Source organism: Phyllobates terribilis, unplaced genomic scaffold, assembly GCF_046119375.1.
Source record: "Phyllobates terribilis strain yellow unplaced genomic scaffold, ASM4611937v1 Scaffold_1__5_contigs__length_1240528914, whole genome shotgun sequence".
In the NCBI taxonomy this organism is placed as follows: Eukaryota; Metazoa; Chordata; class Amphibia; order Anura; family Dendrobatidae; genus Phyllobates; species Phyllobates terribilis.
The window spans coordinates 420,209,787-420,222,313 of NW_027362761.1; positions in this window are offsets into that span (position 1 = coordinate 420,209,787).

Here is a 12,527-nt window from a genome sequence, read left to right on the forward strand (position 1 = left end):
CACGCTGGCTGTTGCGGGTAAAGAGGTGGCAGGTCTGCGCCCCAAAACAGGTGTGACTGCTGTCCCCCCAGTCACAGAGGATGAAGAGGCCGCGGATGCACAAGATATGGCAGACGGTGGTTGGCCCGGCCGGCTAGACCGCATTGTAGCACACTGAGCTTCCCACTGCAACTTATGCTTCATGTCCATGTGCCGGTTCATGCATGAAGTACTCAAACTATGTATTTTTTGGCCTCTACTTAGCTTTTGCTGACAAATGTTACAGATAACACGAGTTGGGTCATCTTTATCGATCTGAAAAAATGCCCAGGCTATGCAAGGCTTAGCACCCATGCGACCTGAAGAGCCACCACGACTTGTGGTGAGAGGCAGAGTTGTGTTTGAGGATGCAGTTGTTGACGTGCTTCCAGTACTACGTCTCTGTCCAGGAAGGCGCAACCTGACCTCGTCGTCACTAGCATCTTCCTCCACCTCCTCTGCTGACCTCATCTCTTGGCTGACTGTGGGTTGACAGTAAGTGGGATCTCCAACCTCATCATCATCACCCTGTGCGTTATTACACCCGTCGTCCTCAGAGCCAACCTGTTCCTGCCCTGACAAAAAACTAAAGTTGTCGCTCCAATCAGGTATTTGAGTCTTATCATCGTCTTCCTCATTGTCTCCACCAACAGGAGTTACAGTTTGGGAATGAGGGTCTACATTATGGTCAGAACCTTCTGCGTCTGGTCCTGGATCCGACTCATAAAGATTCTGGGCATCAGTGCAGATTATTTCCTCGTCTGGATTCACAGAAGCGCTGGAGTCGACCTCTGATTCCCAGGCTATAGTATGAGTAAACAGCTCTGCAGACTCAACCATCTGTTCTACCTCATACTCAGACGGGCAGCTGGAGATTTGGGAGCTGTGAGGAAGCAAGTGCGATTTGGGTGACACCTTTGAGGACTGGAGTATTTGTGATGTTGAAGTTGATGTGGAGGAGAGCCCACTTAAAGGAGCACTTGATATCCGTTGAAGCACCTGCTGTTTTTGTGCCTCATCTGGAATTTGTAGCGATTGGCGTGGCCGTAAGAAAGGGATCTTATCACATTGTCCGCTAAAAGAAGTAGACATTTTAGTTTGGCTGGAAGATGGTCTTTCTTCTGCACCTACCCCACGGACACAACCTTTTTTCCCCTTCCCAACACGCCTATTCCCCTTTCCACCAGCAGCAGGCCTTTTTCCACTCATTTTGGTGGTTAACTAATTCACAACTCTGGAGTTGTTTGCACAAAAAAACAATGGATGGTAACCGAGCAGAGCTGAGTGGCCAAACTGTGGTATTAGGCCAAAACTATTGGCTGGGTTAGATGCAGAAAAAAATTATTTTTAATTTGCAACCTGATGGAGGTCAGTATAGATGGACTAATAGACCAAGTCCCACACACCGCTAGAAGCCCAAATATTTTTTCAGAGCTAGATGCAGAAAATTTTTTTATTCAATTTGCAACCTGATGGAGGTCAGTATAGATGGACTAATAGACCAAGTCCCACACACTGCTAGAAGCCCAAATATTTTTTCAGAGCTAGATGCAGAAAAAAAATATTTTTAATTTGCAACCTGATGGAGGTCAGTATAGATGGACTAATAGACCAAGTCCCACACACTGCTAGAAGCCCAAATATTTTTTCAGAGCTAGATGCAGAAAAAAATTATTTTTAATTTGCAACCTGATGGAGGTCAGTATAGATGGACTAATAGACCAAGTCCCACACACTGCTAAAAGCCCAAATATTTTTTCAGAGCTAGATGCAGAAAAAAATTATTTTTAATTTGCAACCTGATGGAGGTCAGTATAGATGGACTAATAGAACAAGTCCCACACGCTGCTAGAAGCCCAAATATTTTTTCAGAGATAAATGAAGAAAAAAATTATTTTTAATTTGCAACCTGATGGAGGTCAGTATAGATGGACTAATAGACCAAGTCCCACACACTGCTAGAAGCCCAAATATTTTTTCAGAGCTAGATGCAGAAAAAAAATATTTTTAATTTGCAACCTGATGGAGGTCAGTATAGATGGACTAATAGAACAAGTCCCACACGCTGCTAGAAGCCCAAATATTTTTTCAGAGATAAATGAAGAAAAAAATTATTTTTAATTTGCAACCTGATGGAGGTCAGTATAGATGGACTAATAGACCAAGTCCCACACACTGCTAGAAGCCCAAATATTTTTTCAGAGCTAGATGCAGAAAAAAATTATTTTTAATTTGCAACCTGATGGAGGTCAGTATAGATGGACTAATAGAACAAGTCCCACACGCTGCTAGAAGCCCAAATATTTTTTCAGAGATAAATGAAGAAAAAAATTATTTTTAATTTGCAACCTGATGGAGGTCAGTATAGATGGACTAATAGACCAAGTCCCACACACTGCTAGAAGCCCAAATATTTTTTCAGAGCTAGATGCAGAAAAAAAATATTTTTAATTTGCAACCTGATGGAGGTCAGTATAGATGGACTAATAGAACAAGTCCCACACGCTGCTAGAAGCCCAAATATTTTTTCAGAGATAAATGAAGAAAAAAATTATTTTTAATTTGCAACCTGATGGAGGTCAGTATAGATGGACTAATAGACCAAGTCCCACACACTGCTAGAAGCCCAAATATTTTTTCAGAGCTAGATGCAGAAAAAAATTATTTTTAATTTGCAACCTGATGGAGGTCAGTATAGATGGACTAATAGACCAAGTCCCACACACCGCTAGAAGCCCAAATATATTTTCAGAGCTAGATGCAGAAAAAAATTATATTCAGTTTGCAACCTGATGGAGGTCAGTATAGATGGACTAATAGAATGATGCTATGCCCAAAAGATTTTACTTCACTAGGTGCAGTAAAAAAATTGGTATTCTATACACAGGTGGTATATCTTGCAACACAGATAGGCTACTCCACTGACTAACACACTCTGCAATAGGCCAAAAAGGATTAGCTTTGCTAGATTCAGCCAAATGCTGTGAAAAAAACTTGCACAGCACTGGCACAGACCTGCCTGGCAAAAACTGATAGTAACTGATGTAACCTAGTCCTGAAAAGGACTCCAATTACAATTAGTCTTTACTCCCACAATCTATCTATTTAAGAGCACAGACCTGCCTGATAAAAGTCGTAGGAAATGCTGTAACCTAGTCCTTAAAAGGACTGCAATCACAACTATTCCCTACTCCCAAGCTATCTGTATATTTGTGCGAAAATTGGCTTGAAATTAACAAGGTATAGCGCACACAGCAACAGCGGTGCCGTCTAACACGCAGCTGCAGCAGTGAGAAAATGGTGGCGACGGGGAAAATGGCTTGGTCTTATAGGGCAAGGACATGTGACATACACTGCCAATCACACATGCCCTTGCTTGTGTGAAAAAAAGCACTTCGCTCCGTGTGTGCGCTGCTGATAGGCTGACAGATTGCACCTCCCCACTGCAAATGCGGGAAAGAGAAAAAAAAAATGGAGATCTTCATTGTTCCTGCAGAGATCCATCCCCTGCCCCTCCCCCCGCCCCGCTGTACACTCAAACTGCGTATTAACATTAATTTTCATCATTACTGAGAAAAAATCCAGTTATGATTTTGGTGCACGAACAGTTATCGAACATAACCTCGAACAGCCGAATTTTTCTCAAATTGTTCGTGTTCGCCGACCGGCTCGAACACCGCCCAAAACAGCTCGAATTTGAGATTGGCGAACAGTTCGAGTAGAACAACGCTCATCTCTAGTGGCAACCCAGTAGTCAGGATTATTTCTAATTCTCACAATTCGAGGGTCATGTTGCAGGTAGTGCAGCAAGAAGGCACTCATGTGTGTTGCGCATCCAGGAGCACCAAGTCCCTGTTGTGTTGGTGGCGAGGTAACAATCATGCTTCCTTCCTCTGTCCTCTCCCCCCAACCTCGCACAACAGAAATGTGATCAAGGTCTCCCTCATCTGATGAGTCTTCCATCAGTTCGTCCTCCACTTCTTCCTGGGCTCCTGCACCTTCCTCACTAGTTTGGCTGCTACCATGCGCCCTGGTAAAACCATCTCCCCCACCCTCACATGCCTGCCGCCTTGGTGCTGCCGACCATCTGGACCTTGCAGATGTTAGCCCTTCCGCATACAACTCCTCCTCCTCTACTTCCTCCACCTCCTCTTGTGCCACCGCCTGACTCCGAATTCTGTTTAACATGTGCTCCAGCATGTAAATCACCGGAATAGTCATGCTGATAATGGCATCGTCAGCACTAAACATCTTCGTCGCCATTTCAAAACTGTGCAGAAGGGTGCATAGGTCCCTGATCTGAGACCACTCCTCCAGCGTGATTTGCCCCACCTCTGAATCTCGTTGGCCCAGGCTATACGTCAGAACGTATTGCACCAGGGCTTGTCGGTGCTGCCACAGTCGCTGCAACATGTGCAGAGTTGAATTCCACCGGGTAGGCACATCGCATTTTAGCCGGTGAAGTGGCAGGCCCAACGACTTCTGTAGAGATGTAAGTCGCTGAGCTGCGGGATGCGAACGGCGGAAGTGAGCACACAGCGACCGTGCCCTCTGCAGAAGGCCATCTAGTCTGGGATAGTGGGCTAAAAATTGCTGGACAACCAGGTTCAACACGTGAGCCATACAAGGCACGTGTGTGACATTGCCCCGGCGAAGGGCCGCACCCAGGTTTGCAGCATTGTCGCACACGGCCTTCCCTGGTTTCAGGTCCAGTGGAGACAACCATTCATGAAATTGGTTCTCCAGAGCTGACCACAACTCCTCAGCTGTGTGACTCACATTTCCCAGACATTTCAAAGTAAAAACCGCCTGATGACGTTGAGCCCTACTGCCAGCATAGTAAGGAGGTGTGCAGGATCCCTTCTGCGCAGTTAGAAAGCTTGTGGCATGACCAGACAGGCTTTGGGTGCAGGTGGAAGACCGAGAGGAGGTTGAGGAGGCAGAAGCAGTGGAGGAACTTTGACATAAAGAGGATTGACGCACAACTCGTGGGGACGGCAAGACTTGGACAGCAGCCCCTTGTCCTGCTGTCACCATAGTTACCCAGTGCCCAGTCAGCGACACGTAACGCCCCTGTCCATGCCTACTCGTCCAAGTGTCTGTGGTGAAATGCACCCTGTCACACACAGAGTTTCTCAAAGAAGCGGTGATGTTGTGTGCGACATGCTGGTGGAGCGCAGGCACACCTTTCTTTGAGAAGTAGTACCGACTGGGCATCTGGTACTGGGGCACTGCGACGGACATAAGGTCTCGAAAATCCTCTGTGTCCACCAGGCGGAAAGGCAGCAATTCTGTAGCCAAGAGCTTGCAGATGGTGAAATTCAACCTCTTAGCTTTCTCATGGCTAGGAGGAAATGGTCTTTTACTTGTCCACATCTGAGGGACCGAGGGCTGGCTATTGTGCTTAGACGGGGTTGATAAGGGTGTCCCCGGCAAACTGCCGGTCTGTGAGGAAGATGCAGGCGGACATGTTAGGTTGCCTTGATCCAAAGGTGGTGCTATCGATGTCGGACAGCGCTCAACACCAGCTGGTGTTACCACCTCCAAAGAAAATGATGACCTGCCAATCACGCTGGCTGTTGCGGGTAAAGAGGTGGCAGGTCTGCGCCCCAAAACAGGTGTGACTGCTGTCCCCCCAGTCACAGAGGATGAAGAGGCCGCGGATGCACAAGATATGGCAGACGGTGGTTGGCCCGGCCGGCTAGGCCGCATTGTAGCACACTGAGCTTCCCACTGCAACTTATGCTTCATGTCCATGTGCCGGTTCATGCATGAAGTACTCAAACTATGTATTTTTTGGCCTCTACTTAGCTTTTGCTGACAAATGTTACAGATAACACGAGTTGGGTCATCTTTATCGATCTGAAAAAATGCCCAGGCTATGCAAGGCTTAGCACCCATGCGACCTGAAGAGCCACCACGACTTGTGGTGAGAGGCAGAGTTGTGTTTGAGGATGCAGTTGTTGACGTGCTTCCAGTACTACGTCTCTGTCCAGGAAGGCGCAACCTGACCTCGTCGTCACTAGCATCTTCCTCCACCTCCTCTGCTGACCTCATCTCTTGGCTGACTGTGGGTTGACAGTAAGTGGGATCTCCAACCTCATCATCATCACCCTGTGCGTTATTACACCCGTCGTCCTCAGAGCCAACCTGTTCCTGCCCTGACAAAAAACTAAAGTTGTCGCTCCAATCAGGTATTTGAGTCTTATCATCGTCTTCCTCATTGTCTCCACCAACAGGAGTTACAGTTTGGGAATGAGGGTCTAAATTATGGTCAGAACCTTCTGCGTCTGGTCCTGGATCCGACTCATAAAGATTCTGGGCATCAGTGCAGATCATTTCCTCGTCTGGATTCACAGAAGCGCTGGAGTCGACCTCTGATTCCCAGGCTATAGTATGAGTAAACAGCTCTGCAGACTCAACCATCTGTTCTACCTCATACTCAGACGGGCAGCTGGAGATTTGGGAGCTGTGAGGAAGCAAGTGCGATTTGGGTGACACCTTTGAGGACTGGAGTATTTGTGATGTTGAAGTTGATGTGGAGGAGAGCCCACTTAAAGGAGCACTTGATATCCGTTGAAGCACCTGCTGTTTTTGTGCCTCATCTGGAATTTGTAGCGATTGGCGTGGCCGTAAGAAAGGGATCTTATCACATTGTCCGCTAAAAGAAGTAGACATTTTAGTTTGGCTGGAAGATGGTCTTTCTTCTGCAGATGTTACTGTTGCTTTAACACCTACCCCACGGTCACAACCTTTTTTCCCCTTCCCAACACGCCTATTCCCCTTTCCACCAGCAGCAGGCCTTTTTCCACTCATTTTGGTGGTTAACTAATTCACAACTCTGGAGTTGTTTGCACAAAAAAACAATGGATGGTAACCGAGCAGAGCTGAGTGGTCAAACTGTGGGATTAGGCCAAAACTATTGGCTGGGTTAGATGCAGAAAAAAATTATATTCAATTTGCAACCTGATGGAGGTCAGTATAGATGGACTAATACAACAAGTCCCACAAACAGCTAGAAGCCCAATATTTTTTCAGAGGTAGATGCAGAAAAAAATATATTCAGTTTGCAACCTGATGGAGGTCAGTATAGATGGACTAATACAACAAGTCCCACACACAGCTAGAAGCCCAAATATTTTTTCAGAGGTACTGTAGATGCAGATAAAAATTATTTTTAATTTGCAACCTGATGGAGGTCAGTATAGATGGACTAATAGAGAAAGTCCGACACACTGCTAGAAGGCCAAATATTTTTTCAGAGCTAGATGCAGAAAAAAATTAGATTCAGTTTGCAACCTGATGGAGGTCTGTATAGATGGATTAATAGAACAAGACCCACACACAGCTAGAAGCCCAATATTTTTTCAGAGGTAGATGCAGAAAAAAATATATTCAGTTTGCAACCTGATGGAGGTCAGTATAGATGGACTAATACAACAAGTCCCACACACAGCTAGAAGCCCAAATATTTTTTCAGAGGTACTGTAGATGCAGATAAAAATTATTTTGAATTTGCAACCTGATGGAGGTCAGTATAGATGGACTAATAGAGAAAGTCCGACACACTGCTAGAAGGCCAAATATTTTTTCAGAGGTACTGTAGATGCAGATAAAAATTATTTTTAATTTGCAACCTGATGGAGGTCAGTATAGATGGACTAATAGAGAAAGTCCGACACACTACTAGAAGGCCAAATATTTTTTCAGAGCTAGATGCAGAAAAAAATTATATTCAGTTTGCAACCTGATGGAGGTCAGTATAGATGGACTAATACAACAAGTCCCACACACAGCTAGAAGCCCAATATTTTTTCAGAGGTAGATGCAGAAAAAAATATATTCAGTTTGCAACCTGATGGAGGTCAGTATAGATGGACTAATACAACAAGTCCCACACACAGCTAGAAGCCCAATATTTTTTCAGAGGTAGATGCAGAAAAAAATATATTCAGTTTGCAACCTGATGGAGGTCAGTATAGATGGACTAACAGAGAAAGTCCCACACACTACTAGAAGGCCAAATATTTTTTCAGAGCTAGATGCAGAAAAAAATTATATTCAGTTTGCAACCTGATGGAGGTCTGTAGAGATGGATTAATAGAACAAGACCCACACACAGCTAGAAGCCCAATATTTTTTCAGAGGTAGATGCAGAAAAAAATATATTCAGTTTGCAACCTGATGGAGGTCAGTATAGATGGACTAATACAACAAGTCCCACACACAGCTAGAAGCCCAAATATTTTTTCAGAGGTACTGTAGATGCAGATAAAAATTATTTTGAATTTGCAACCTGATGGAGGTCAGTATAGATGGACTAATAGAGAAAGTCCGACACACTGCTAGAAGGCCAAATATTTTTTCAGAGGTACTGTAGATGCAGATAAAAATTATTTTTAATTTGCAACCTGATGGAGGTCAGTATAGATGGACTAATAGAGAAAGTCCGACACACTACTAGAAGGCCAAATATTTTTTCAGAGCAAGATGCAGAAAAAAATTATATTCAGTTTGCAACCTGATGGAGGTCAGTATAGATGGACTAATACAACCAGTCCCACACACAGCTAGAAGCCCAATATTTTTTCAGAGGTAGATGCAGAAAAAAAAATATTCAGTTTGCAACCTGATGGAGGTCAGTATAGATGGACTAATACAACAAGTCCCACACACAGCTAGAAGCCCAATATTTTTTCAGAGGTAGATGCAGAAAAAAATATATTCAGTTTGCAACCTGATGGAGGTCAGTATAGATGGACTAATACAGCAAGTCCCACACACAGCTAGAAGCCCAAATATTTTTTCAGAGGTACTGTAGATGCAGATAAAAATTATTTTGAATTTGCAACCTGATGGAGGTCAGTATAGATGGACTAATAGAGAAAGTCCGACACACTGCTAGAAGGCCAAATATTTTTTCAGAGCTAGATGCAGAAAAAAATTATTTTCAGTTTGCAACCTGATGGAGGTCTGTATAGATGGATTAATAGAACAAGACCCACACACAGCTAGAAGCCCAATATTTTTTCAGAGGTAGATGCAGAAAAAAATATATTCAGTTTGCAACCTGATGGAGGTCAGTATAGATGGACTAATACAACAAGTCCCACACACAGCTAGAAGCCCAAATATTTTTTCAGAGGTACTGTAGATGCAGATAAAAATTATTTTGAATTTGCAACCTGATAGAGGTCAGTATAGATGGACTAATAGAGAAAGTCCGACACACTGCTAGAAGGCCAAATATTTTTTCAGAGGTACTGTAGATGCAGATAAAAATTATTTTTAATTTGCAACCTGATGGAGGTCAGTATAGATGGACTAATAGAGAAAGTCCGACACACTACTAGAAGGCCAAATATTTTTTCAGAGCTAGATGCAGAAAAAAATTATATTCAGTTTGCAACCTGATGGAGGTCAGTATAGATGGACTAATACAACAAGTCCCACACACAGCTAGAAGCCCAATATTTTTTCAGAGGTAGATGCAGAAAAAAATATATTCAGTTTGCAACCTGATGGAGGTCAGTATAGATGGACTAATACAACAAGTCCCACACACAGCTAGAAGCCCAATATTTTTTCAGAGGTAGATGCAGAAAAAAAATATATTCAGTTTGCAACCTGATGGAGGTCAGTATAGATGGACTAATACAACAAGTCCCACACACAGCTAGAAGCCCAAATATTTTTTCAGAGGTACTGTAGATGCAGATAAAAATTATTTTGAATTTGCAACCTGATGGAGGTCAGTATAGATGGACTAATAGAGAAAGTCCGACACACTGCTAGAAGGCCAAATATTTTTTCAGAGGTACTGTAGATGCAGATAAAAATTATTTTGAATTTGCAACCTGATGGAGGTCAGTATAGATGGACTAATAGAGAAAGTCCGACACACTGCTAGAAGGCCAAATATTTTTTCAGAGCTAGATGCAGAAAAAAATTAGATTCAGTTTGCAACCTGATGGAGGTCAGTATAGATGGACTAATAGAATGATGCTATGCCCAAAAGATTTTACTTCACTAGGTGCAGTAAAAAAATTGGTATTCTATACACAGGTGGTATATCTTGCAACACAGATAGGCTACTCCACTGACTAACACACTCTGCAATAGGCCAAAAAGGATTAGCTTTGCTAGATTCAGCCAAATGCTGTGAAAAAAACTTGCACAGCACTGGCACAGACCTGCATGGCAAAAACTTATAGGAACTGATGTAACCTAGTCCTGAAAAGGACTCCAATTACAATTAGTCTTTATTCCCACAACCTATCTATTTAAGAGCACAGACCTGCCTGATAAAAGTCGTAGGAAATGCTGTAACCTAGTCCTTAAAAGGACTGCAATCACAACTATTCCCTACTCCCAAGCTATCTGTAGATTTGTGCGAAAATTGGCTTGAAATTAACAAGGTATAGCGCACACAGCAACAGCGGTGCCGTCTAACACGCAGCTGCAGCAGTGAGAAAATGGTGGCGACGGGGAAAATGGCTTGCTCTTATAGGGCAAGGACATGTGACATACACTGCCAATGACACATGCCCTTGCTTGTGTGAAAAAAAGCACTTCGCTCCGTGTGTGCGCTGCTGATAGGCTGACAGATTGCACCTCCCCACTGTAAATGCGGGAAAGAGAAAAAAAAATGGAGATCTTCATTGTTCCTGCAGAGATCCATCCCCTGCCCCTCCCCCCACCCCGCTGTACACTCAAACTGCGTATTAACATTAATTTTCATCATTACTGAGAAAAAATCCAGTTATGATTTTGGTGCACGAACAGTTATCGAACATAACCTCGAACAGCCGAATTTTTCTCAAATTGTTCGTGTTCGCCGAACTGCTCGAACACCGCCCAAAACAGCTCGAATTTGAGATTGGCGAACAGTTCGAGTAGAACAACGCTCATCTCTAAAGGGGAGACCTCCTAGTCTTGTCTAGTGTCACCCTGTCTCAACTACCGCCCCTATATTGCCTCTTCAGCAATCACCGCATGCGTGCCTCGCCCTGTCTTTCCCTGGTGTTCGGTTAAGGCTAGGGATGGGAGGAGATGAGCACTAGTCGATCTCCACTAAACTTTATAGACAACAATGATAGACAAACAGGGGAAGAATTCTTAGCTTTAGATTACTCCAGACAAATGCGAACTCGGCCTCAAGCTCCAGAGAGGACGAAGTATTGCTCTTGCTAAGCCTTCACAAGTAGACATGAATATAGCCGGCATATCCCTCTCAGACACTCCAGGTATGTATACAACCAGGCCAGGGAGATAAATACCAGAGGGAGGCAGCTGCTAGGTCCTAGGGACAGCCTCTCATCTAAGAAGATATCTGTAATGCCAAATGTAGAGATCTCCTGCAACCAACTGCAGGGCAACTGGCACCTCTGATACACCCGTGACAGTACCCCCCCCCCCTCTATGAGTGGCCTCCGGACACTCTGGACCGGGTTTCTCAGGAAAAGAGGTGTGGAATGAGCAAACCAGTCAGGGAGCGTTCACCTCTGATGCTGAAACCCACATACTCTCCTCTGGACCATAGCCTTTCCAGTGCACCAAGTATTGTAGAGAAAGATGTTGGAGACGAGAATCTACAATCCTCGAAATCCGTAACTCCAGATTACCATCAACCATTACTGGGGGCGGTAGTAGAGGTGAGGGCTCAAGAGGTTACACATATTTTTTGAATAAGGACCTGTGGAACACATCGTGGACCTTAAGGGCCTGAGCAAGTTCAAGACGAAACACTGCTGGGTTAATGACGGCGGTTATTTTATAGGGACAAATAAACCTGGGTCCTACCTTCCAAGAAGGAGCTTTCAATCTTATATTGTTGGTAGACAACCACACAAAGTCATTCACATTCAGGTCCGGACCTGGCAATCTTTTTCTGTCAGCCATACGTTTATACCTTTCTCCCATGATCTTTAAATTACTCAGAACACCCTGCCATACTGAGGAGAGTGACGAAGCAATCCGTTCCTCCTCAGGAACTCCTGAAGCTCTTCCTCCACTAAAGGTACCAAACTGTGGGTGATAACCATATGCACCGAAAAACAGTGACCTGCTAGTGGATTCTTGCCGATAATAATTAATCGCAAATTCTGCAAGTGGTAAGTAGGATGCCCAATCCTCCTGATTTTCGGAGACGAAACACCTGAGGTAGGTCTCCAAGTTCTGATTGACATGCTCGGTCTGAACATTCGACTGAGGGTGGAAGGCAGAGGAAAAGGACAGCTGCACCCCCAGTCGAGAACAGAATGCCTTCCAGAACTTGGAAACAAACTGGGTCCCTCGATCTGACACTACATCGGAGGGAACCCTGTGAAGCTTCACAATCTCATTGATGAACACCTGAGCAAGTGTCTTGGCATTTGGAAGTGCAGGCAATGCGACAAAGTGAACCATTTTACTGAGCCTATCTATTACCACCAAAACCACCGTTTTGCCTGCAGACACCAGTAGGTCAGTAATAAAATCCATTGACAAGTGTTTCCATGGCCTACTAG